At 37.0% G+C, this 26,213-nt stretch overlaps 1 long non-coding RNA gene and 1 other non-coding gene across 4 annotated transcripts in view; one reads left to right on the forward strand and one right to left on the reverse strand.

The window, feature by feature from the left end:
• Positions 1–1,951: 1,951 nt before the first annotated feature.
• On the reverse strand, positions 1,952–2,058 carry LOC114236001 (U6 spliceosomal RNA). Its single transcript, XR_003622057.2, has one exon. It is a non-coding gene; the product is annotated as a U6 spliceosomal RNA (small nuclear RNA).
• A 3,480-nt stretch (positions 2,059–5,538) lies between these two features.
• The window catches only part of LOC103014749 (uncharacterized), a 259,519-nt gene continuing 238,844 nt past the window's right edge, over positions 5,539–26,213 (forward strand). For all 3 annotated transcript variants that reach the window (XR_009006035.1, XR_009006034.1, XR_452539.2), the window contains exons 1-2: positions 5,539–5,859; positions 5,984–6,039. This is a non-coding gene — a long non-coding RNA (uncharacterized LOC103014749). The remainder of the gene's footprint in view (positions 5,860–5,983; positions 6,040–26,213) is intronic.

Raw genomic sequence — 26,213 nt, forward strand, 5'->3', positions numbered from 1 at the left:
AACACTGAAAAGATTAGAAATCTAGAAGAACTTCAAGGAGTGGGGGGAAGACTATCATGAGATTTCAATCCATTCATCCATTTATTCTTTTTTTTCTTTTTCATTTGCTCAATTATTTATTTAATGTAGGAAATGTTTCTTAACCATTGGCATATACTGCTCACTCTTACTTGTTACCAAGGAGTCTATAAAAAAATTGAAAAAGAATGCTATTTATTGAGGTTTACTGTGTTTTATTTACTTTACCACATGAATATAATGTATTTCTTACAACAGCATCACAATGTAGGGTTTTTATTCCAACTATGTAGATATACAAACAGAGGCTCAGAGAATAACTTCTCCCAGTGTATATAGAGTATGACATTTGTAGTCAGACAAAATGGATTCTGAAACTAAGCTAAGCCAATAACCAACTGTATATCTTGAGTTTAGATGTTTAGTTTTCTAATCTAGGAAATGAAAATAATACTAACAATACCCATATGGTTAAGTTGAGCTTAGTACAAGACCTAGGACACCAGAAAAGACGTAATTGAGACTATTGTTTTCATTATTGTTTCTTAGTCTACTTTAGTGGTCAAGATGTGCTGAGATGGATGGAAGCAGAAGTTGACTGATTAACCTTGCCTTGGGGTCTGGAAAAAAGGAGATGCTGATATGCTTTAGCTTAGCTCCTGACAGTAAGAGAGGATTCAGAAAGTAAGAACAAAAGTCCTACTTACGAAGAAGTGAAGAATGACTGTCCTGTAAAAATCAAGACCTATGTGATGGGAAAAGGCTTGGACAAGCTCAGTAGGGAAGGGAGGGGCCCAACATTACCATGCCCCACCCCACCCCCCCATCCAGAATGTTCTGCATCACTACCTTTACTTCCTTTTACTCACTTGTTGGTGATTTAATCAATTCCCCTTGGGTCTGCTGATGCCCATTTACCAAAGCAAGGCAAGTTCTCAGTGGGCAAGAGGGTTTCTACCCTGCATTTCTTTAACTCAAAGAGAGTTGTAACCTCAGTCTGGCTTCCTTGTCTTTGGAGTTGCTTAGGACCAGTAAAATTCAGATCAGTTCATTTGTCTGCTTTGCTTTCTTTTTGCTTCTATTTCTCGCTGCCATTTTTAGACAGATGCCTGGAAGAAAAAGTTTGTTATTTGAGACCAGACAGCACAGGTTTTAATCTGGCTTGTACCAGTACTAAGCATTTGATTTGGCACATTGCATCACCTGAGTCACAATCTTCGTCTTTAAATTACAGTAATAATATTTAATTTCCAAGGTTGTCATGCCATAAATAGAATAAACAAGGTGAGGCACTTGGCAAAAAAAAATACCCAATTAATACATATTTACTTTTTTTTTCTTTACAGTAGATGACTAAGGCTGAATAAGCTAAAAATCCATGTAAAAATTTGAGAGTTTGCTTTTCACTATTGTTTGTATAACTCCTAATTTGACGTTTATGCAATATTTCTCTAGATGTATTATAATCAAGGTTTCAGTGGAGAATACTGCTTGGACTAGAATCTCCTCCAGCTGTTCTTTTTAAAAATCAGAGCTGAAGAGTCACACTTCTAGGGAAGTATTTGCATATAGATGAACTCAGTAGTTACTCTAGACCTTTTGACCCATTTCAATCTCTATGGGCGACAATCCTTAGTTCTTTTAAATGGCTTTGTTACTCAGTGCTAACATGACTCATGTTGTGAAACCTTTAATAAGCCTTTTAAAACACTCTACCTCCATTCATAAGAGCAGGGCATAAAATGTAATGTCACAAATTAGGTGGAACTTGGATTTAAGTACTGAGGAACTGAGCTTTTGTAGTCACTGAATGGTATGATCCTACCAATTTTCACACAAAACACCCAATTGGGTCTTTTTTTTTTTTTTTTTTTCAAAACCCCACTATTTTTTGTGTTAATCAGCAAAGGGGTCGGGACGGTGGGGAAGGGCACAAAATATGGAACGCTTCACGAATTTGCATGTCATCCTTGCGCAGGGGCCATGCTAATCTTCTCTGTATCATTCCAATTTTAGTATATGTGCTGCCGAAGCGAGCACCCAATTGGGTCTTTTGAATAAAACTTAGGGGGGGGACAAGCCCAAAGATCACACTGTAAACAATTTTCAATAGTAACCCATAGCTTTTGTTATAGACCTAGTATAAAATAGATTTGATTTTATAACCAGTAATATTGTGATATTGTTTCTTTATTAGTTACACTATGTGACTAACTACAGATAGCGTAAGGAGGATTTTACAAATGGAGACACATAGGCTAAATGAAGGTGGGAAGAAGTGAGGAGATTATAAGAAAGTAGTTTATACACTGCAGGGTGTTCAATATGCCTGGGAACGTATTGAAAGAGAAATGAGAGCAGTACTGAGAATTGCTTTCTCCTTCTCTCCATCTGGCTACATCTCAGTCTTCCTTCATGAGTCACGTGCTTTCAGAATCTACCCTTTCACTCCTCCTAGTCTGATGTAGGTTGTCTTTCTCTATTCCCTTGGCATCTGAGGCCTTCCCCTTCAAATACCTCTGCAGTGGGCTATATTGTAATAGTCTATTTACTCCTCTATTTCCAAGACTATATTGTAAGCATCTCCAGAATGTCTTGTTTAGAACTACATCTCCATTGGCTACCATACAGATGGTACTCATCATACCTTTACTGAAATGAGGTTAATGTGGGTCTTTATAGTAAGGTGAGATCTTAATGAGATCATCAGAGCTGGGTACTTAACTTCACTGTTCTTAAGGCTGAATCTCATCATGTGTTTAGTGATCATGTACTGAATACAACACAGATCCTAGTCAAAGGATTAAAGGGGTATATACTTCTAACCATGAAGAGATCATATGCAGGCTCTCTAGTTTTATAGCTGGCCAATGTGTGGGTTTCTTATGAAGGGCTCCTTTAAATGTACTCCTGTGAGAATCTTGGGGCCAGGTATGACTGCTATGAGCATTTACTTTTAAGCTAGGAGGCCACAAAGTTAAGGGTAAAATTGAAACCATAGTTAAGACGAGGAACTAGGTCAAAATGGGGGAAGTGATAAAGAGATATTTAAGGAAATTGAGTCAGGAATCAGCTCTAAATGCTATTCAGCAGAGCAGACGGTTGGGGAGATGATGTTAGAGTTTGGCTTTCATGGATATCTCTGGATGTCACCACTGAAAATGGTTTGGCATGCATTAATATTCTGGTTGTTTTGTTAGGAGATAGATGGTGCTGGCTGGCTTAAACGACCCATGCAGGTCAGGGAAGTAGCAGAAGAGCTTGACTTGAAAAATAAACCCATTGTAGAGCATTCGTAAGTACTATTACAGGGACATGAGATAAGCATTGTGGAACATGGAACAAAAAGAAGCTTAACCCTTCATATGTATATAGAATTCTTCAGGTTAAAAAAAAGTGTAGCAAAATCCTTATTTTGCACACACATACACACACACACACACACACACACAGCTTTGTTGGAGAAGATCAGGCAAAGACAATTATCTCTCACCTGGAGATGAGGAAACCAAGGATCAGAGTATAGGTGTTGTCTAATGTTATCCTTTAAGCAACATATCCTGTGATTCAAAGAAAAATTTTCCGCTTGAAACCCTCTGTTCTTCCTCATACAACATTCTGCCTTTCCAGGGGTCTCTGATGTATTTACATACAAAGAGTAGCCTAAATGAGAAAATAATGTCCTTCAGGAAAATTCAGTTGTTTAATCTCTCCCAAGAATGCTGATAATTTGATAAGGAAGTCTATAAAATTTTAAAAATCAAATGGGACTTACTTGGGGTTGGCCTTTTACATATGTTAAACCTTTTAATACAAAAATAGTGGAAGGCAGGTAATTATGCACATTTACCAACATGGAAGAATTGCATTCTAGCCCTTAAAAAACCCGTTTTCTTTCAAAAGCCACATATGTGTCTAAACCACATATTCTGTGAGAGGGTCTCAGATGAGATGTAGCAAGAAAGAAACACTGCTCTCCGAGACTACGACTAGGCACTATAAAGTAGAAAGAGTTCCTTGGAGCAGGAGGCTTTGATGGATTAATCAGGAGGAGATTGTAGTTGGAATATGGGAGATGCTCCATCTGGGCTGAAAGTGTTGGGCTGGGAGTCAGCAAACCTGGTTTCTACTCCCAGTAGTTATCACTCAGGGACCCTAGCCAAAATATTTCCCCTAAACTTTAAATAAAACGAAGTGTTTGATAAGCTCTATGTTAACTAGCTTTCACAACCTCTGTTAGTTTCCTGTGGCTGCTATAGCAAATTGCCACAAACTTGGTGGCTTAAAACAACTGAAACTTATTTTCTCACAGTTCTGGAGGCCAGAAGTTCAACATCAGTTTCACTGGAATGAAATCAGGGTGTCCGGCATCAGCAGGACCATACTCCATCCAGAGGCTCTAGGGGAGAACCCATTCCTTGCCTCTTCTAGTTTCTGGCGGCTGATGGCCTTTCTTTGCTTGTGACCCAATCACTACAATCTCTGCCTCCGTGTGCACATTGTCTTCTACTCTTCTACGTGCATAATCCCTCTCTTCCTCTCTTAAAACGTTACTTGTGATTGGACCTAGGACCTTCTAGATAATCGAGGATGATCTCCTCATCTCAAAACATTTATAGGTTCCAGGGATTAGGACCATCTTTGGGTGGTCATTATTCAGTACTGAAGATAGTAGTAGTAGTAGTAGTAGTACATTTTAAAATATAGTGGATAAGAGGACAGGATTTTGAGCCAAACTCTTTGCAAATTGTTGGGCAAAGTACTAAAACTTTTCTCATCTGTAAAATGGAAATAAAAACTGAACCTATCTTATAGGCTTATTATAAGGATTTATAAGTTAATACTTAAGAAAGCACTTAGAACAGTGCCTATCACAGGATAGGTGACCAGTAAAACTTAACTTTTATTATAAACTGTTACTATTTTCCACCCTTGAAAAGCCTGCGTATATTGAAGGATCTTGTCTACCAAAGACACTGCATGTATTCAGTAATATTTAATTTGATTCCTAATGTTTTATTAATCAAAGATATTTATCACTGCCTTTCAGAGCTGATCGAGCAGGAGACAGCCAGTGTGTCTGCAATGAGTTGACACAACTCCAGCCAAAAGAACAGGCTTTTAACATTTTAATCAGTATATTCATAGTATGAGCCAAAGTTCCAGCACTGATAACACTTGTGTTGAAATAGTGAAAATATCTATTTTACCTCTAATTAGGAATTCAAACATTAGATTTTTCTCTATATAAATCCTTTAAAATCTTATTTAATTATTCATTCTTTCATTCCACATTTTCCACCACTACCCAGAGAGCCCAGGCCTCGTTGAGAACTCTGCCCTTAGGCAACGTGGTACCTTTAAGGAGACCATCAAAGCTTCATCAGCACCTTGGAAGTTCTTCATCTGGAGCACCTGTGGGAAGGGAGAGGCCATCACGTGGAAGTTGTTAACAAACAGCTTTAAATAGCCCTATCAAGACGCCAACTCAAGTAAGCTCAGCTATTAATCCCACTGAAACTTACTGCCGCGGGGACAGAGAAGAGACAGAGCCACGGTTAGCATTCTGTGAAGTCTTTAAGAGAGACAGAAATATGCTCCTTTTACATATTAGATGCTGGGATAAGCTAATTGCCGAATCCATCAACGTCGGTCTGCGACTGTTGTGATGAGCTCCAACCAAATCTACAGCCTGGTTTAGAGCTCTGCAACAACTTTAATCCTTCTAAAGGCCTTGCAAAAAACGGGGCCTCTCCTATCCTTAGGAGGTACAGATGGCCAGCGTCAGGAAAGCAGTGTTATCCAAAGGAAGAAGTCAAGGCAAATGATCCCATTTCACAGGTGACTGCCTAATTTATCTCTGTGCACATTTGTTGGGGTTAAAATGAGAAATTCATGTATGCTATATATGTGCCCTTTCCTCCTTCTCCTAGAGATTAAATTCTCTGTCTCATCCATTCTCCAGGTCTCCTGGCACCTACAAGACACCGAAGCCTGGCCTTTCAACAGATGGGGAGGCAGGTAGGACTCAAATCTAATAGAGACAAGAGATGAAATAAATTTGCTGACTCATTCCATGAACTTCAGATAATATGCTTTAAATGCTTATCTAATGCTAGGCACTGTGATTTATAGATGACCACTCAGAAAAAACAGTAAAGATGGGGAAACTGAAGCTGTAAGTGGTAAATATCTTAGATACGCCATATAGGGAGCAAGATGCAGATTGAGGAGTTGAACTGGGGTAGTTTGCACTCAGAGCTCAGGCTCTGAAATATATTGGAATGTATCACCTTCCGATGTGCTGAGTTGCCAGCCTGCTTTCTTATTCCCATTTCCCATTCTCTGCATTTACGGTAACAGTGACCTTCCATGTCCATCTGACTGATTCTTGGCAACTTCATTCTCTGCCTCCCCTATAATTTCTTGTTTGACTCTAGACACCTGTTTCCTACTTCCCCAGAGTACAGAACTTTAGCCTACTAGAAACAGATGAAAGCAGGTGACCCGTGACCTGTATTGAAAGTCTTGCCTGAGGATACTAACCCCTGACAATCCTATTATGAAGAGCATGGTACAAAATAGAATTCATAATTTCACATTCAGATGTGACATTTTCTACATCTCTTTGTGTTGTGTGGCATTTTACTGTGTTTTACTATATGCTTCTGTTCAATATTTTATTATAGTTCACTGAGCTGTAGAACAGATAAAAGAAGGTATTGAAAAGAGTCAGAAAAAATACATGTTTAGCTCCCACACGGGACTCTTGTTTAGCCATATTGCCTTGAGTTTCAATATTTCATTAGTAAAATAGTGATGATAAAATACACCTTGTTAAATGGATCAGATAAGAAAACATAAAGCAGAGAGCTCAGTAACAGGAATGTAGTAAGTCCACGGTAACTTCTAGTTATTTGAAAAATAATTGTGTTCTTGTTTACAAAGGTGTTTTTTTAAATAAGTCCTTCATGTTTCTCAACATTAAGACCTCATTTCGTTTTCATCTTCAACTCTTACTCTGGTACTTGGCCCATAGCAGGTGCTCCATATGCAGTAGAGAAATTGAATTTCTGAAAGTTGTTTAGACTTTAAATGAATCTGTGGAAATTCTATCTAGCCTAAAAATTCTTGCCCTTATCTAAGATTAATTCCTTGGAAATTGAAGAGGGAAGAAGGTTGGAGAATGCAAGTAGAAAAGAAAAGAGAGAAAAAAGATTATCTGTGAGATATTTACCTGAACAGTCAGGCAGTGAGAGTGGCAGGCTCTCGATGGTCTCCCGGTGTGGGAGGGAAGGTGAATGGTTTCCAGGGAACCCAGGTGCTACTCCTTAAAAGAAGCCTGCTGTGGCCAGAGCTGGCCTCCTTGACCCTGTTTCAATGTAGGAGGAAAGATGGGGAGAAATATAAAAGGAACTCGCACTATGACAGCAGTTCCCCTGGAAATATTGGATTTGTTGAGGCAGCTGGGATGTGAGGGTGCTTGGTGTGGTAAAAAGCACTTGAAATGTGACTTTGCTGCTGCAGCTCTGTGACCTTAGGCACATTTTTTGGCCCTCTGAGCTCTTTACTCATTTGTGAAATTAGGAAAATAACATCTACTTCACAGGGCTATTCTAGTGGTTAAGAAATACAAATCACATTAAAGCTATTAACAGAGTTTAATATCTATTATGCCAGCAGCTATAATCTGCTGTGTATTACAGATATTTATTTTAGGCTAAATGTGAAAAATAGTTTTTTCAGATGTTTGTTCATCTTTATTGAAAATTAACCCTTAAGTGCTGGCATCAATGTGTTTACTATATGATCCTGTCCTCTTGGCCAGATTTCATGGAACCAGAGGTAGATATTTGATATTGAATGATGTAGACTTTTCTTTCCTAAAATTTAGTTTGGAGGCAAAGCTTGGTGTACATATGGTGTCTGTGTGTGTCTGTGTGTGTCTGTGTGTGTCTGTGTGTGTCTGTGTGTGTGTGTGTGTGTGAGAGAGAGAGAGGAAGAAAGGAAGAGAGAAAGGAGAGAATGAATTTGGAGTATTCCGTTCATACCTTTTCCTGGGAGCATACTCTTAGTAAATACTTTCACAAGAATCCCAGTCTCAGGCTCTGCTTCTAGAAAAGTCAGTTCTAAATCAACTGATGTGGAAGTTGCCTGCCAGAAATAACCAGCTCTAAGGCATATTCAGGTGTCCATAAAATCACACTGCAAAGGCCATTAAGATTTTTTTTAATTAAATGGTCTGTAGAGTCTAAAAAATTTGGGTAGATATGGGTAGATATGCTATATCAGCTACTAACTCTTTGACCTTGGGAAAGTTAATGAACCTCTAGTGACTCAGTTTCCTTATCTGTAATATCTATCTCACAGGACTGTTTGGAGAAATAACAGATGTAGATGTCTTCTCAGATGTCCTGGTACATCATATAAATTTAATAAATAGTAGCCTCTGTTATCACTATTACTACCACTACTACTATTGTTTCTCTGTGAATGATTCTAGCTCAGATGCTCTGCTTGAAGCTTTTTGGCTTTTTTTTTTTTTTTTTTTTTTTTACCATTTACAACTGTGTCCTCCTAACTTTCACTTAAACCAGAGTTAGAAAGCATTCCCAAAGTCAATAGTGAAAATGGAAACATTAGTGTAAACACAATTGGAAGAGACTGGTTGCCATGGTGATGCTTTTGCCAAAGTAATGGAGAGGCAAGTTAAATGGCAAGGGAGGCTGTAAAAAGTTGCCTGTATTTTTAACTGCATGGAGTGTGATTGATAAAAGAAAAACACCAAATTGTATTTAGCAGACATTTTTCTCTCTTTAAAATCTTATTTACGGGCTTCCCTGGTGGCGCAGTGGTTGAGAATCTGCCTGCTAATGCAGGGGACACGGGTTCGAGCCCTGGTCTGGGAAGATCCCACATGCCACGGAGCAACTGGGCCCGTGAGCCACAATTGCTGAGCCTGCGCGTCTGGAGCCTGTGCCCCGCAACGGGAGGGGCCGCGATAGAGAAAGGCCCGCGCACCGCGATGAAGAGCGGTCCCCGCACCGCGATGAAGAGTGGCCCCCGCTGGCCGCAACTGGAGAAAGCCCTCGCACGAACCGAAGACCCAATACAGACAAAAATAATAAACAAATAAATAAATAAATAAATAAATAAAAGAAAATCCTTTAAAAAAAAAAAAAATCTTATTTACAACAAATGCATTTTTACATCAGTGCTGCTGTTATCCACAGTAGTATTTACCTATCACTAGCAAATGTTTCTGCAGAAAGGAATTAGTATCATATGGTGGTTTTAGAATCAGACATCCTGTTTTTGAACCCAAGTTTGGCAACATTCTGTTCTCAAAAACATGCACAATATAGATATGAGAGTTTTTAACTCTTTATACTTTATAGCTCTTTTAGTACCATTCTACCAACAGGCCTGAGTTGATAAGATTAAGGAACCAAGTTCCTGAAATTGAAAAATCGTGAAATCGGGTTACAAACCCCAATTTTTTTTGGTTCATTTCTGGAGTTGTCTTTGTGTCTTGGCATCACAAAGAAGAAAATGGGTAAGAAAAAATGGCAACCTAATGAGGAGGATGACCTCTGGAGTGAACTGAGTGGGTTCAGATTCCAGCATCGCCTCATGTTAGCATTGTAAACTTTGGCAAGTCAACAATAAGGTTAGTATACTAATGGTACCGAACAGTTTATTTTAAAATATGGTTAGACATGCAAGGTACTTAGCATTGTGCCTAACATATAATTTATGCTTAATAAATTGTTACTCACAGTAATGTATTTTAGTTTTGATTAAACTGCAAATAATTATGAATAAAGTGATAATATAGGAGGCATTTGATGACTGCAATAAAAAGAAAACCTCTCACTTAAAATGGTGGACAGTACCCACCATGTTTGCTTTGGAGGAGCTTCTTGCTTCCCTAATGGAAGATTAATCCCTGTCAAGGATTTGGAAGCTGATTAAATGAGCTCATCATTTTACCTAAGAAATTCATTTCCTCGTCACAGGCTTCCTGCTGAACTAGCACCTTTGAATGATACTCATGCAATATTTAACTGGTGTGGCCATTGGAATACATTTAGTTCAAAATGGTATTTCCCTTTGGGCATACATAATCCAGCTAGAAATGTTTATTTTCATATTCTGAGCCAGTCTAGTTACAGGTTTCCCCCACTATCTGAAAGTAGTAGAGTATTCTTATGAAACTTTTCATAAGCCAAAATGGTGTAAAGCGAAGAATCAATGATCTTAGGACATATCTTGCTAACAGATGCACAAAATAAACCGAAATGAAGCACAGATGCTCACAGACACAATTCAAAGCTATGGTGGCTTGATGCTGAGTGTGCTTCCCAGGAAGGAGCTGGGGGGCCACTCTGACTGCTCAGGGTGTACACTTCCTGTATAACAGCTCTCTGCAAAACAAATGCTGAATGCTAATTTCAGTTTTTGCCTTTTCTTATAAAAGTGAAAATCCTCTTCAGATTTCTTTAGTTAGCAAAAACTGGTGCAGTGTAGTTCTTTCATAAAAGTGAAGGGGCGGAAAGTGAATTTCGAAAAGCGGGTGGTACCTATACCAGTTAATCACAGTAGTGATTGACCTCTGTCAGTAGGTTTATACCATCTGAGTAATTCTACATATTCTGTAGTTTTAGATATTCTCAACAAATATTCAATCCTAAATATTTCTGTATACCTTTTAAAAGAGCAATATTGATTGGGATAGGTGGATGTTTATATGATAGATCAGTCTTATTATTATCAACTTTAAAAAGGCTCTCTGTACACTGTAAACTCACATATGTGCACAAACACACACTCGTTCATACATACACACACATCCTCTCACACATATGTGCATAAATATACCTTTTTAATTAGAGTGTTTTGTGCTTGATAGTAACACAATTACACATTCAACTTATGAATAGTCTTGTTTTTATCTTAAAACCTCAAAGTCTTCAAATGATTTTTTTGTGATTAATACTGGTCTCAATACTTCTAGAAAAAAAAAAAAGCCCCCTCCCCCACCCCCCATATATAGGAACTAACACTGAAATGCCTATAGAATTCTGGACTTGCTAAAATTGTCTTCAGTGCACCCTAAATAAAAGTTCAGGCATTCAGATTTAGAAATGTAAAAGAGGATAAGTAATTCAATAATGGCAATGATGTCTTGCTTGTATAGTATTTTTTCTCCATATCCCAAAGGTCTCTAAAACAATGCTAAGAAAGAGACAGGCTGGGTGTTATTACCCAAAAAAAAAATTAAAAAAAAGAAAAAGAAAAAAAAAGGGTGTTATTACCCTCAGCTTACAAATGAAGAAATCAGGGCTTAGATAACTTAAGTAAATTGACTACTTAAAATAGTATATAAACACCCCCCCCCTTTTTTTTTTTTTACTACAAATACAATACTTCTCAAACTACTAGATTTCCCCCCCAAATTATGAGAGTAAATAGGATACTAGAGACAAAGGAGATCATTTACAAAATTAGATATCAATAATTAAAAGCTAAGCAACCCTGTTATTTGGACCTCCAAATACTTGATAATTAAATCCCTAATAGGTGGCATGCCCCATATGCATGATGCCAATTCAGATGACAGTCCCATATAGCTCTGAATAACCTTTGTACTCAAAACTAGTACATGAAACATAAATTCAGTCTATTGTCTCAGTATTAGACTATGATGGATCACATACTCAGGAACTGATCTTGGTTTTTACCTTGAAATTTATCCTCAACCTCTTGATGTATTTTCCGTGTTTCTCCTTCCTCTGCGTAAAGCTACTTGTCTCAGCCTTACTTGAGTCCATAGCTGATTTCAACAGTTAAAGTGTTTAAATAGCGTGAATTTAAAGGAACTGCTATGGCCAGTTTCCATTCCATCTTGTCTATCATGGAGGCAAAGAATTTGGATTGTGGAGGTAACCACTACTGAGAAGTTTTGCGAGTGGTTACTATTTACCAGTAATGGTAGTGGTGCTGTCCTGTCATGGTGCTGCTTTGCAGATGAACATAATACTCAGAAGTGAAATAAAATACAGTTGCCTTTGTGCTACTCTGTAATTCCTTGGGTTGTCTGCTATTTCTGTTACTGTTTACATTGAGGATATGGGACCATACTACTCACTCTTACAGAGATGGTAATATGCACACACACACTACCCAGCAACGGGTGAATTCTGGTTCCTCGAGAATTGGAAACCATCTACACACATGTACAGTATGGGAATTGAGCCTTTAGAAATGAGCAGAGTCATGATCTGTTCAGATTTTTATTCTCCTTTGGCTTCTCCCTCTCTTAAGAGTTTTCAATTCTTGCAAATTTGCATCAAGATTCTCATCTTGTGTTTCCTAAAGAATTGATACCAGTAAGCTGGGTGACACACTCAAAATTCAAACCACATTCAAGTGTGATTGAATTTACAAAACCACCACTTCAATGAAGTCATATTGCAGTTTAAAGAAGAAAGTTCATGAAAGGTGTGATGACATTGTCTCCTGACCCACCCAACTTATTCTCACCTTAGTTTCATTCTTACATGATCAAGTGAAACCTTTATCTTTCACAGCCTAAGAATTTAAGATTTTCAAATCATTATTCAGTAAGCATCAAGATACTTGATTCCACAACTAAATCCTTCCTCACAGTCTCATAGAATAAGTAAACAGTGTGGTTCCGTAGGTCTGTAAATATTATCATCTGTTGTTCGAAGGGGAAAGACAACAGAAAACTCGTTCTTCCTCTCTCATTTCACAGCTCCAAACAATATAATTTCTACGACATACGTGTTTTCAATTCTGCTTCTCATTCTGAAACATTCTCATCTCATTCTCTCACTACCATATTTTATAAAGGTTTCATTATTTCACCTTTAGACGAATCTAATGTTCTCTTAATCTATGTTACTTTTATCAGTTTTATTCTTCATGCCCACCTCCAGGCCCAGTAATCCACTTTCCATCCTTCTGCAAGAGTGGGATGACTGAGAAAAAACAAATGACCAGCTCATCCTTTTGTTATAACATCTCAGTTGTCCCACTATACAGGAAAATAAAAAGTGTGAGTTCTAAATAGATAATGCAGAGTCCCTTAGTTTGGTCAAAGTCCAGCTGTGCTTCCCTATTCCCTGCTGCCCCTGGGGCATTGAATAAACTAAGGAATAAATGAGTGAGTGGAGAGACAGCAATTGGTAGTATGCTCAATTTTTTGTCTTTATAAAATTTACAAACAGGCAAAGATACTCTATTTACGGAATAACTTTTCACTGGTTTTTAAAGTCATTAAAAATTGGAAATCAATGTACAGCTCTTTCTAGCCATTCTATAGAGTCTTTAAACTGAACAATATTGGTTTATGAATGATATATTTCATTTCATTACAGTGAAATTTCACCATCATGTATTGGAAGAAACAAATTTAGACAATAAGAACTCCTATAATCATATTCAAACTTTAGTATATTTAATTATTTTCATATTCTCATTACTTTTGGGGGGATTTTCTCAATGAAAACAGCAGTAAATTGTCTTGAAAGTATTAACAAAGCACCTGAAATATGTCTCTGTAAATAAGTGACCTTCAGGTGGAACTATCGTTGAGGAAATATATTTCTGCATCATTCAAACTCAAGCCTCTGTTAGTATTAAAACAGAAAATGATAGAAAAAGAAATCTTGATGAGGAACACAATACAAAATTGCTGGACAGATTTAATTTAACTTGGGAATAATTGTCTTACCTAGTCCAAGAAAGGGTAATTTAGATTCACAGAGAGCAAGGGATATATACCTGACCAGGAGTGATGTAAGGGTACAGTTACTCATCACTTAGAATCTGTACAGATTGACACATTTTTCAAGAATCCTCAGAGTATTAACAAAAAAAAGAAACAACAAAATCTTGTCCCATTAATTTCTAAACATTAGGGCTCTAATATCAGGTCCAAGAGTATTGCTAAAGATAGGATAAATAAGGTCATCACTTCAAAATAAATAATGTCATCTTATTTATCATCTTTGCCTTTTATATTACATAGCTGTATAACTTTGGTTTATTAACTTAATACGTCTAATGACATGTTCTCTATAGAAAGACATCATTCTAAGCAAGGCTCCTACCTATGACTGTAACCTTCTAATATTCTAAACTTTATGCATGATCCTACTAAGCTAATGGTATATCCTAATGCATTATGCTCTATGTTTGTTCCTTTGTTCATGTCTAGAACGCCTTCTCCTTTCCGCAATCCTTTTATTGACCAAGCGAACCCCTAATCATCCGTAAGGCCATAAGTCATTTTACCTACTTCAGGAAGCCTTGCCTGCATTTGAATTCATTCATGCTTACATTTATCAAATGTTTGCTAGATGAATTGAAAGTGTTTATGCACTTAATATTTTAATCTCATTGTCTTTGGGCTAAATACTTCTCTCATGTTACAGGTGAAGAAACTTCAGTTCTTTGAGTAAGTTGTCAAATATCACAAAATGAAAATAGGATTCAAACCCAACCCTCAAAACTCTCCAGTGACTGTCCAGTTCCTTATTGTACTACAGAGCACTGGGTTTGATCAACTCTGACTCTTCATGCATGATGTTAATTTTACTCCAGTTAAAACTTACAAAAATTTTAGCTTAGTCTCTCTTTCTTTATAATGGCTAATCACATATACACATAACACAGCAAATACACAAAAATGAATACTTAACTAAAATACCAAAATATTGTATTTTATAAATACTGTTTTCTTTTTAACTCATTGTGAGTCTGACTTGGGTAATGCATGCAGTGTAAAGCTAAAATCTACAATGCTGTTATATCCCCATGTATAGCCATTACTTGAAAAAACAAATTCTATCAGGAGCAGAGTGGCAAAGTTAAATTGGAAGGAGGATCAAGGCCTAACATCTTATATAAAACGAATGACTTTGGAATAACTGTACATGCCATTGATATTTAATATTTCACAGATGCATGTATTCTATTTGTATGTGCTATTACTCGAACAGAAGCATTTGATGAAATTCTTCCCTCAAGGTCTGCAGGGTTTTTAAAATTTTCATGTGACAATGAATTTCTCAGGTCAAGTCAATGGTAGCAAGGAAAAAATGGCTATGATAAAATTTTTTTTTCTCATCTTCTACTAGAGTCAAAGTTGTCTCAATTTATCCGTTACTTTGTCCTCATTAAAGTTATTCTGTCTGCAGAGCACTTTATTAGTTTCCGCATATGGAAATGGAGGACAGCGGGAAGACAAAGAGAATGAGTCCTTTCTTTGAATGCACTGATGATAAAAACTGCCAAGTTGTGAATTAACTTATATAAGTTTAATAAGCAATATGAATAGAGAAGTGCATAGATAAATGTACTAATGGGTTGAATAATATCCATTTTTAAACATATATGTGTGTGTCTACTTGTATTTATACTTTACATTTATTTTTCAAAACAAATGCCTAAAAATATTAAGGTATACTTATATCTATAGATTATCTGTCTATCTATCCATTTCTTAATAGTTGTATTTGGGAGGTAGATTTATGAATATTGATTTTTTTCCTTATGCTTATTCTAGTTATTTTAAATTAATTTATATCAATTGCATAATTACCTTTTTTTTAAATTATAGAGTATTGTAAGAAATTATACATTTAGTTTTTATATATCTCATGTCTACTAAACATTTTAATTCCCTAGAAGTTCTTAGAAACTATCAATTTTAATCCTGAATATTCCTTTGTGAGGTCAGCTAAAGTCTCTCTCCTACTAAATGATTTGCAATTTGGTTACACTCACATATCTGCTAAGTAAGCTTTATTTCTGTATCTTTCACAAATGGAATACAATCCATAAGCAACTTGTTTCTTCTAACTTTAGAAAAAGCATTCAAAATATGAATGATTCCCCTCATACCATCCCGCTACCTGAATTGAAGCCCCCATCATCACTCATCTTAATTATTGCAATTAACTGCTAACAGATCTTCTTGCCGCCTTTCTGGTCCCCTATAATCAATCACACACTGGCTTAAGGGGTTAGCTATTCTTGAAGACACCAATGTGTCTTCTATTTCAAGACTGTTGGTTTAACTCTTCACTCCACCTGGTGTATTCATTCACTGGATGGCTGCATGACTTAATCCTTCATTTTATTCAAGTTTTGTTTGCAGGGGACAATCATGACCAGCTTATCTAAAGTGTTACATTCATTTTTTTTTTTAATGTTTATTGGCATTTGGATTTTCTCTAGTGTGAACTAGTTATCCTTAACTGTTTTCCAGTCTAAGGTTCTATTGCATTTTGTCTTCTTATCAATTTAACAGTTTTTCATTGTCATTACAAATTTTATAGCAAAAAGTCTCCCTACATTTTTAAAAATTTTATTGAATTGTAGTTGATTTACTATGTTAATTTCTGCTGTACAGCAAAGTGATTCAGTTATACATATATATACATTCTTTTTCATATTCTTTTCCATTATGGTTTATCACAGGATATTGAATATAGTTCCCTGTGCTATACAGTAGGACTCTCTATGTTTTTTTTTACAGCTTATGCATTTCCATTCTTCTTTGAGAAGTCTCCCCCAAGCCTTAGCTTTTACATGTAGCCTCCAAGGTTTACTTCTAAAATTGCTATTCCATAATCCACCTGGAATTTATTTTGCATTATGATGTGAAGTGGAAGTTTAACTTCATTTCATCCATTCACTTTTATAAGTCTTTAGTTCACTATCTTTATATTTCTCCATTGTATTTGTGTTGACTTAAGTGCTGATTATTGTCTATTTCTCCTACTTGAATGTAATTATGCTCATGAATGGGGACTTTTTTTATCTTGATCATCACCATAAAATTTGACCTGCACATAGAAAGGACCCCATAAATGTTTGTTAAATAAATTAATAAATACAGAAACTAATATCATTTATTGTTTTAATTCCTAAAGCAATACTCAGAATATATTTAATCTTTATAATTTTCTGTGGGAAGTAAACTTTATATTTTCATTTCATATATGATGGAATTGAGGGATAAGAATATGAAACCACTTGTACTTGTTAGGTGAGTGGAAAAGCTAGATCTAGAATGCACAGCCTACGGATCATAACGTCTTCTGTTTTCTTCTGTGAAGAGGTAACTTCCCCTAGGTCTTTGTTACCTCAAATGAAGATAAGGAACGTGCTACTAATTTCCTAAGCAAATAGTAAACCATTCCAGGGACCTCAAAATCACTGAATTCCATTACTTCTAGAATAAGTTTCGAGTTTTCATCAAGTAGCCAGAGAGTAAAGATTTCCATCTTCACATGAAAATTGAGGATCATGGAAAATACTCCTTAATATTGATTAGTTTAGCCTAGTGACTTTGCAGAGATTCTACAGATTTGCATGGGTCTCTCCAATTTCCCCCATCAGTCAGTTTGCCAGTCTGAGTTTATTTTTATTACCTTGGAGTAAATGCTCTTCTTGGTATCTACCTGAATTTTAGTGGGCTTGTTTGTTTGTACATAGACTAGTAGAAAAAAATAGCTTTCAATTACACTGGTATTTCCAGAAGTCCAAGTCCTAGGTGGATTTGTTTTAATTATATTTCAGACCCTTCTGACACTCACAGGCACATAGAAGAAAATTTTATTCTGTTCATCTGTATCTTTAATTTGATTAATCAATTGATATCTTAGAAGTGGGACCCAAATTGTATATATCCATGGTAATATCTCTGGAGAATTGATAGAGTTACCATCCCTGGGATACTTGCAATAGATTCAGCTTTTTCCTAATTCTACTCAGAGGTAGTTCTGAGTTTTGGTCTCATTTCCCTTTTTGGTAAGGGTTGCTGTAGCCCCGAGACAAGGTTCTTAACTCTCTCACACTTTCTGCCAATATTCTACAATGTTTAAATGGAACCATATGTCCCAAATTCTCAAGACATCCTGATCTGATTCCACATCCTCTTTGATTACCCACATTCAATCCATAAGGAAGGCTTATCAACTCCAGAACCTATACCCATATCTATATCTATACTTATATGTACTTTCACATCTATAATATCTTTATTCTCTATATACAACTACATCTATGTCTATATCAATACAGATATACATATGCATGCATATATTAAACTTTGTTTATATATTCAAAATCCATCCATTTTTCTGTTTCCTGTTACCACCAAAGTGAGGACTGTATTTTATCCCACTAGAGTATCTGTAAAATGTCCCTTTCTATCTCTTCATTTTCTTGACTAAAATCCACATGCCAATAATTAACTGTTGACCCAAAAGCCAAAATGACTTTGTTTTAAAGAAAATTCTGCCACATCTCAACTTACAACATTCCATGCCTTTTCACTGAACCAAGACTACTATATAAATTATTGACCCTGGCCTAAAAGGCCCCTTTCTGCTTACCCAGCATCACCTCTTTCTCCACTCTCCACCCTTAGTAGTTTTTTCCTTTTTTCTTGTTTAGTAGTATTCCATTGTCTAGACACGTCAAAATTTACTTAGTCATTTATTTGCTTATTGATTAATAAGAATTGTTTCTATTTTTTACTGTTATGATTAAAGCTACAGTGAACATTCAGAAAAAAAGTCTGTGAGGACATACATTGGTTCTCTTGAGTAAATACCTAGAAAGAAATAGAATGCCTGGGTCATATGGTAAGCATATGGTTTAGTGTACATGAAGAGTCTGAGTACTTCAAGATTTATTGTACCATTTTGCATTCCCACCAGCAATATATCTGTTAGATATTATCCAATATATTATTAGATATCCTACCAACATTTGGTGTCGTCACTTTTAAAAACCTTATTTGTTCAAAGGTGTGTAGGTAGATCTCATTGTAAAGTTAATTTGCATTTTTTCTGATGTCTACAAATATTGAATAGCTTTTCATATGTTTATTGGACATTTCAATACCTTCTTTTTTTTTAACATCTTTATTGGAGTATAACTGCTTTACAATGGTGTGTTAGTTTCTGCTGTATAACAAAGTGAATCAACTATATGTACACATATATGCCCATATCCCCTCCCTCTTGCATCTCCCTCCCACCCTCCCTATCCCACCGCACTAGGTGGTCACAAACCACCGAGCTGATCTCCCTGTGCTATGCAGCTGCTTCCCACTAGCCATCTATTTTACATTTGGTAGTATATATATGTCATTGCCACTCTCTCACTGTATTTTAGAAGAGTTTGAGAAGGTTAGGTGTTAGCTCTTCTCTAAATGTTTGATAGAATTCACCTGTGAAGCCATCTGGTCCTGGGCTTTTATATGTTGGAAGATATTTAATCACAGTTTCAATTTCAGTGCTTGTGATAAGTCTGTTCATATTTTCTATTTCTTCCTAGTTCAGTCTCGGAAGGTTCTGCATTTCTAAGAATTTGTCCATATCTTCCAGACTGTCCATTTTATTGGCATATAGTTGCTTGTAGTAATCTCTCATGATCCTTTGTATTTCTGCAGTGTCAGTTGTTACTTTTTCATTTCTACTTCTATTGATTTGAGTCTTCTCCCTTTTTTTCTTGATGAGTCTGGCTAATGGTTTATCAATTTTGTTTATCTTCTCAAAGAACCAGCTTTTAGTTTTATTGATCTTTGCAATCGTTTCCTTCATTTCTTTTTCATTTATTTCTGATCTGATCTTTGTGATTTCTTTGCTTCTGTTAACTTTAGGGTTTTTTTGTTCTTCTTTCTCTAATTGCTTTAAGTACAAGGTTAGGTGGTTTATTTGAGATTTTTTTTGTTTCTTGAGGTAGGATTGTATTGCTATAAACTTCTCTCTTAGAACTGCTTTTGGTGAATCCCATAGGTTTTGTGTTGTTGTGTTTTCATTGTCATTTGTTTCTAGTTTTTTTTTGATTTCCTCTTTGATTTCTTCAGTGATCTCTTGGTTATTAGGTAGTGTGTTGTTTGGCCTCCATGTGTTTGTATTTTTTACACATTTTTTCCTGTAATTGATATCTAGTCTCATAGTGTTGTGGTCGGAAAAGATACTTCATACCATTTCAATTTTCTTAAATTTACCAAGGCTTGATTTCTGACCCAAGATATGATCTATTCTGGAGAATGTTCCATGAGCACTTGAGAAGAATGTGTATTCTGTTGTTTTTGGATGGAATGTCCTATAAATATCAATTAAGTCCATCTTGTTTAATGTATCATTTAAAGCTTGTGTTTCCTTATATATTTTCATTTTGGATGATCTGTCCATTGGTGAAAGTGGGGTGTTAAAGTTCCCTACTATGATTGTGTTACTGTTGATTTCCCCTTTATGGCTGTTAGTATTTGCCTTATGTATTGAGGTGCTCCTATGTTGGATGCATAAATATTTACAATTGTTATATCTTCTTCTTGGATTGATCCCTTGATCATTATGTAGTGTCCTTCTTTGTCTCTTGTAATAGTGTTTGTTTTAAAGCCTATTTTGTCTGATATGAGAATTGCTGCTCCAGCTTTCTTTTGATTTCCATTTGCATGGAATATCTTTTTCCATCCCCTCACTTTCAGTCTGTATGTGTCCCTAGGTCTGAGGTGGGTCTCTTGTAGACAGCATATATATGGGTATTGTTTTTGTATCCATTCAGCCAGTCTCTGTCTTTTGGTTGGAGCATTTAATCCATTTACATTTAAGGTAATTATTGATATGTATGTTCCTATTACCATTTTCTTAATTGTTTTGGGTTCGTTATTGTAGGTCTTTTCCTTCTCTTTTGTGTTTCCTGCCTAGAGAAGTTCTTTTAGCATTTGTTGTAAAGCTGGTTTGGTGGTGCTAAATTCTCTTAGCTTTTGCTTGTCTGTAAAGGTTTTAATTTCTCCGGGAAATCTGAATGAGATCCTTGCTGGGTAGAGTAATCTTGGCTGTACATTTTTCTCCTTCATCACTTTAAATATGTCCTGCCACTCCCTTCTGGCTTGCAGAGTTTCTGCTGAAAGATCAGCTGTTAACCTTATGGAGATTCCCTTGTGTGTTATTTGTTCTTTTTCCCTTGCTGCTTTTAATATTTTTTCTTTGTATTTAATTTTTGATAGTTTGATTAATGTGTGTCTTGGCGTGTTTCTCCTTGGATTTATCCTGTATGGGACTCTCTATGCATCCTGGACTTGATTAACTATTTCCTTTCCCATATTAGGGAAGTTTTCAACTATAATCTCTTCAAATATTTTCTCAGTCCCTTTCTTTTTCTCTTCTTCTTCTGGGACCCCTATAATTCAAATGTTGGTGTGTTTAATGTTGTCCCAGAGGTCTCTGAGACTGTCCTCAATTCTTTTCATTATTTTTTCTTTATTCTGCTCCGCAGTAGTTATTTCTACTATTTTATCTCCCAGGTCACTTATCTGTTCTTCTACCTCAGTTATTCTGCTATTGATCCCTTCTAGAGAATTTTTAATTTCATCTATTGTGTTGTTCATCATTCTTTGTTTGGTCTTTAGTTCTTCTAGGTCCTTGTTAAACGTTTCCTGTATTTTCTCCATTCTATTTCCAAGATTTTAGATCATCTTTACTCTCATTATTCTGAATTCCTTTTCAGGTAGACTGCCTGTTTCCTCTTCATTTATTTGGTCTGGTGGGTTTTTACCTTGCTCCCTCATCTGCTGGGTGTCTTCTCATTTTGCCTAACTTACTGTGTTTGGGGTCTCCTTTTCACAGGCTGCAGGTTCATAGTTCCCATTGTTTTTGGTGTCTGCCCCCAGTGGCTAAGGTTGTTTCAATGGGTTGTGTAGGCTTCCTGGTGGAGGGGACTGGTGCCTGTGTTCTGGTGGATGAGACTGGATCTTGTCTTTATGGTGAGCAGGACCGCATCCTGTGGTGTGTTTCAGGGTTACTCTGAACTTATTATGATTTTAGGCAGCCTCTCTGTTAATGGGTGGGTTTGTGTTCCTGTCTTGCTAGTTGTTTAGCATGGGGTGTCCAGCACTGGAGCTTGCTGGTCGTTGAGTAGAGCTGGGTCTTAACGTTGAGATGGAGGTCTCTGGGAGAGCTCTCACTGTTTGATATTACATGGGGCTGAGAGGTCTCTTGTGGTCCAATGTCCTGGACTTGGCTCTCCCACCTCAAAGGCTCAGGACTGACAGCTGGCCGGAGCACCAAGACCCTGTCAGCCACACGGCTCAGAAGAAAAGGAAGAAAAAATAAATTAATAAAATTATTAAAATAAAAAATAATAAAATATTATTAAAATAATAGAATAAGAAAAGTAATTTAAAAAAAGAGAGCAACCAAACCAATAAACAAATCCACCAATGATAACAAGTTCTAAAAACTGTACTAAGTTAAACAAAAAAAATCAGAAACTAGTCTGTTGCATACAGCAAACCCCAAGTCTACAGTTGCTCCCAACGTCCACCACCTCAATTTTGGGATGATTCGTTGTCTATTCAGGTATTCCAGAGATGCAGGGTACATCAAGTTGATTGTTGAGATTTAATCCGCTGCTCCTGAGGCTGCTGGGAGAGATTTCCCTTTCTCTTTTTTGTTTGCACAGCTCCTGGGGTTCAGCTTTGGATTTGGCCCCGCCTCTGTGTGTAGGTCACCTGAGGGCGTCTGTTTCCCACTCAGACAGGACTGGGTTAAAGGAACAGCTGATTAGGGGGCTCTGGCTCACTCAGGCCGGGGGCAGGAAGGGGTGTGGAATGTGGGGCGAGCCTGCGGCAGCGGAAGAGACCAAAATGACGTTGCAACAGCCTGAGGCATGCCATGTGTTCTCCCGGGGAAGTTGTCCCAGGATCACGGGACCCCGGCAGCAGCGGGCTGCACAGGCTCCCGGAGGGGAGGTGTGGATAGTGACCTGTGCTCGCACACAGACTTCTTGGTGGCGGCAGCAGCAGCCTTAGTGTTTCATGCCCGTCTTTGGTGTCCACACTGATAGCTGCAGCTCGCGCCCATCTCTGGATCTCATTTAGGCAGTGCTCTGAATCCCCTCTCCTCGTGCACCCAGAAACAACAGTCTCTTGACTCTTAGACAGTTCCAAACTTTTTCCCGGACTCCCTCCCGGCTAACTGTGGTGCACCAGCCCCCTTCAGGCTGTGTTCATGCAACCAACCCCAGTCCTCTCCCTGGGATCTGACCTCTGAAGCCCAAGCCTCAGCTCCCAGCCCCCACCCTCCCCGGCGGGTGAGCAGACAAGCCTCTCGGGCTGGTGAGTGCTGGTCGGCACTGACCCTCTGTGCAGGAATCTCTCCACTTTTCCCTCTGCACCCCATTGCTGCGCTCTCCTCCATGGCGCTGAACCTTCCCCCCGCCCCCCCCCATCTCCACCAGGGAAGGGGCTTCCTAGTGTGTGGAAACCTTTCCTCCTTCACAGCTCCCTCCCAGAGGTGCAGGTCCCATACCTATTCTTTTGTCTCTGTTTTTTCTTTTTTCTTTTGCCCTACCCAGTTACGTGGTGAATTTCTTGACTTTTGGGAAGTCTGAGGTCTTCTGCCAGCATTCAGTAGGTGTTCTATAGGAACTGTTCACATGTAGATGTATTTTTGATGTATTTGTGGGGAGGAAGGTGATCTCCACGTCTTACTTATCTGCCATCTTGAAGGTCCTCCTCTCAATATCTTCTTGTGTGAAGTTTCTACTCAAACTCTTGGCCCATTTTTATTATGTTGTTTGTTTCCTTATTTTTAAATTGCAAGAATTCTTAATATATTCTGAACACAAGCCATTGTTAGTTAAATGTGTTACAAATATTTTCTCCCATAGTTCGATATTTGATTTTTTAATTTTTTCCATGATGCCATGATAAGAGCCAACTATTTCAATTTTGATGAATTTCTATTGATTTTTTTTTTCCTTTTATGGTATGTACTTTAGATTTCCTGTGTAGAAAATCTTGGCCTGTCCCAATTTCATAAGCATAATGTCTATGGCAACTTCCAGAAGTTTTACAGTTTTAGCTTTTCTGTCTAGGTCTTTGTTTCATTTTAAGGTAATTGTTGAATATGGGATAAGATAAGAATTGAAGACCAATTTTTTTTCTAATTTTATATCAAAAATGAAGTTGAAATAAAGATTTATTCAGAAATTTATTTATTTATTTATCATTTTAGAGAAATTGACTTTATTTGGTTGAAGTGTCTTTTGTGTAAAGTGAAGAACACGTGTACAGACTGGTTTGGGGAGGGGAGAAGTGCCAGTGGACTGAGGGAGGCAGGTTTGTGCCCCCACAGAGCAGAGGGCTGGATGGGTGCATTTCTTTTAGCCCAGTCTTCCAGTTCTTTTTTGGCAAGGAAGAAGAAGATCGCACAAAGCTTACTTTAAAAATTCAAATTTCAGGGAATTTTTAATATGAAAAAGTATTTATTTGCCTGTGTATTTATTATGTGTGTTGCTATGTGTTGCTTTGTATAAATTCAAGTCTCCATCTTGAATGGACAATTCTTATGTCTGAAGAATTTTTTTTTCTGAAAAATTGCTATTTACTCTAGTGAAAATCTGCTGGCTAAAATTTTTCTCAATTATTTTTTCTGAATAAATCTTGATTTTCACTTCATTTTTGACAGATATTTTCTCTGGGCTAACTCTAATTGGGGTTTTGCTTTCTCTCTCTCAACTTTAAAAATGGTATCAGTTATTCTCTGGCTTGTATAATTTCACAAAAGAAAGCTACAGTCATTCTTATCTTTGTTCCTCTGTCTTTAATGAGGCATTTCTTTTCAGTCAACTTTAAAAAAAATTTTCCCTTTATTACTGCTTGTCAGCAGTTTGATTAGAATATGCCTTGGTGTGGTCTCATTGTGTTTATTTTGCTTGGATTTTGTTTATTGAATTTTTGGATGTAAAGCTTTCATCATATTTATGAAATTTTCATCCACTGTATTTTGAACACTTGTTTTTCCATGGATCATTATTAGTGCTCTTCCTTTTTTAGTATTTGGTCTCCCCCCAACCCCTGCCCCATGCTTATATCTGAATTGTTTCTATCCCTCTATCTTTAAGTTTACTGATATTTTCTTCCCGAATGTCTTCCTGCTGATAACCCCATCCAGTGAATAATTAAATTACAGATATTATATTTTTATTTTGTAGATATATCATTTGGTTCTTTCATACTTTCCATTTCTCTCATTATTTTGTACATATTTTACTTTAATCCTTAGGCATAATAAAATCAGGTGTTCTTGTCTGTAAATTTTCATTTCTGTGTCTGTTTTTAGTGATCATTTAAAAAAAATTTTGGTTCACATTTTCTTACATATTGTCATGCCTCACAAATTTTGAGTGGATCTTGGATGTTGTGAATGTTATGTTCATGAGTGTCTGAATTTTGCTATTCTCCTTTAAAGAATTATGAGCTTTATTATGGCAGTATTAATTCACTCATCTATTAGCTTTGGTTTGTTGAGACTTGTTTTAGGCAATTTTTAAGAGTACCTATTACTTTAGGAATTGTTTAGCCCTACTAAACTTGTGGGCCTTTTAGGGTTTCTACTGAATGCCCAAGTGATAAATGAAAAATCTATGAATAGTCAGAGCTAGAAGGTCTGCCTACCTAGTGTGATTTCTGAGAAGTATTCTGTTTACAGCACACTCATCATTCTTTGCAAGGCCTCCTGGAATTTTACCCCATACATACCATCCTGGTTTAGAAACTGGAATGGGCCTCTAGGAAGAAAACTAGGTCCATAGCAGAGTCCACCACATTTATTTCTCTTCTCTCAGAGGTAACATTTCTGTGCTACCTGCTATCCAACATCTGAAAATAACTATTACATATATGTTGTCTGGTCTTCTATTTGATAATGGGCTGAACTGTGCCTCCCCCAAATTTATATGTTTAAGTACTAACCCCCAGTACCTTAGAAGGTGACTGTATTGGAGATAGGACCTTTAAGGAGGTGATTAATGTAAAATGAGACCATAAGTGTAGACCTTAATCCATTATGACTGGTGTTCTTATAAGAAGAGAGAATTAGGACACATGTGCACACAGACCAAAGGACAACCATGTGAGGACACAGTAAGAAGGTGGCCATCTCCAAATCAAGGGGAGAAGCCCCAGAAGAAAACAAATCTGGCTATACTTTGATCTTGGGCTTTGATCTTAGACTTCTACACTTTGATCTTGGAGTTCTAGTCTCCAGAACTGTGAGAAATACATTTCTGTTATTTAAGCCGCTCAGTCTGTGGTATTTTGTTATGGTAGCCCTAGCAAACTAATGCAGAAG

Source organism: Balaenoptera acutorostrata, chromosome 19 (genome assembly GCF_949987535.1).
Source record: "Balaenoptera acutorostrata chromosome 19, mBalAcu1.1, whole genome shotgun sequence".
NCBI lineage: Eukaryota > Metazoa > Chordata > Mammalia > Artiodactyla > Balaenopteridae > Balaenoptera > Balaenoptera acutorostrata.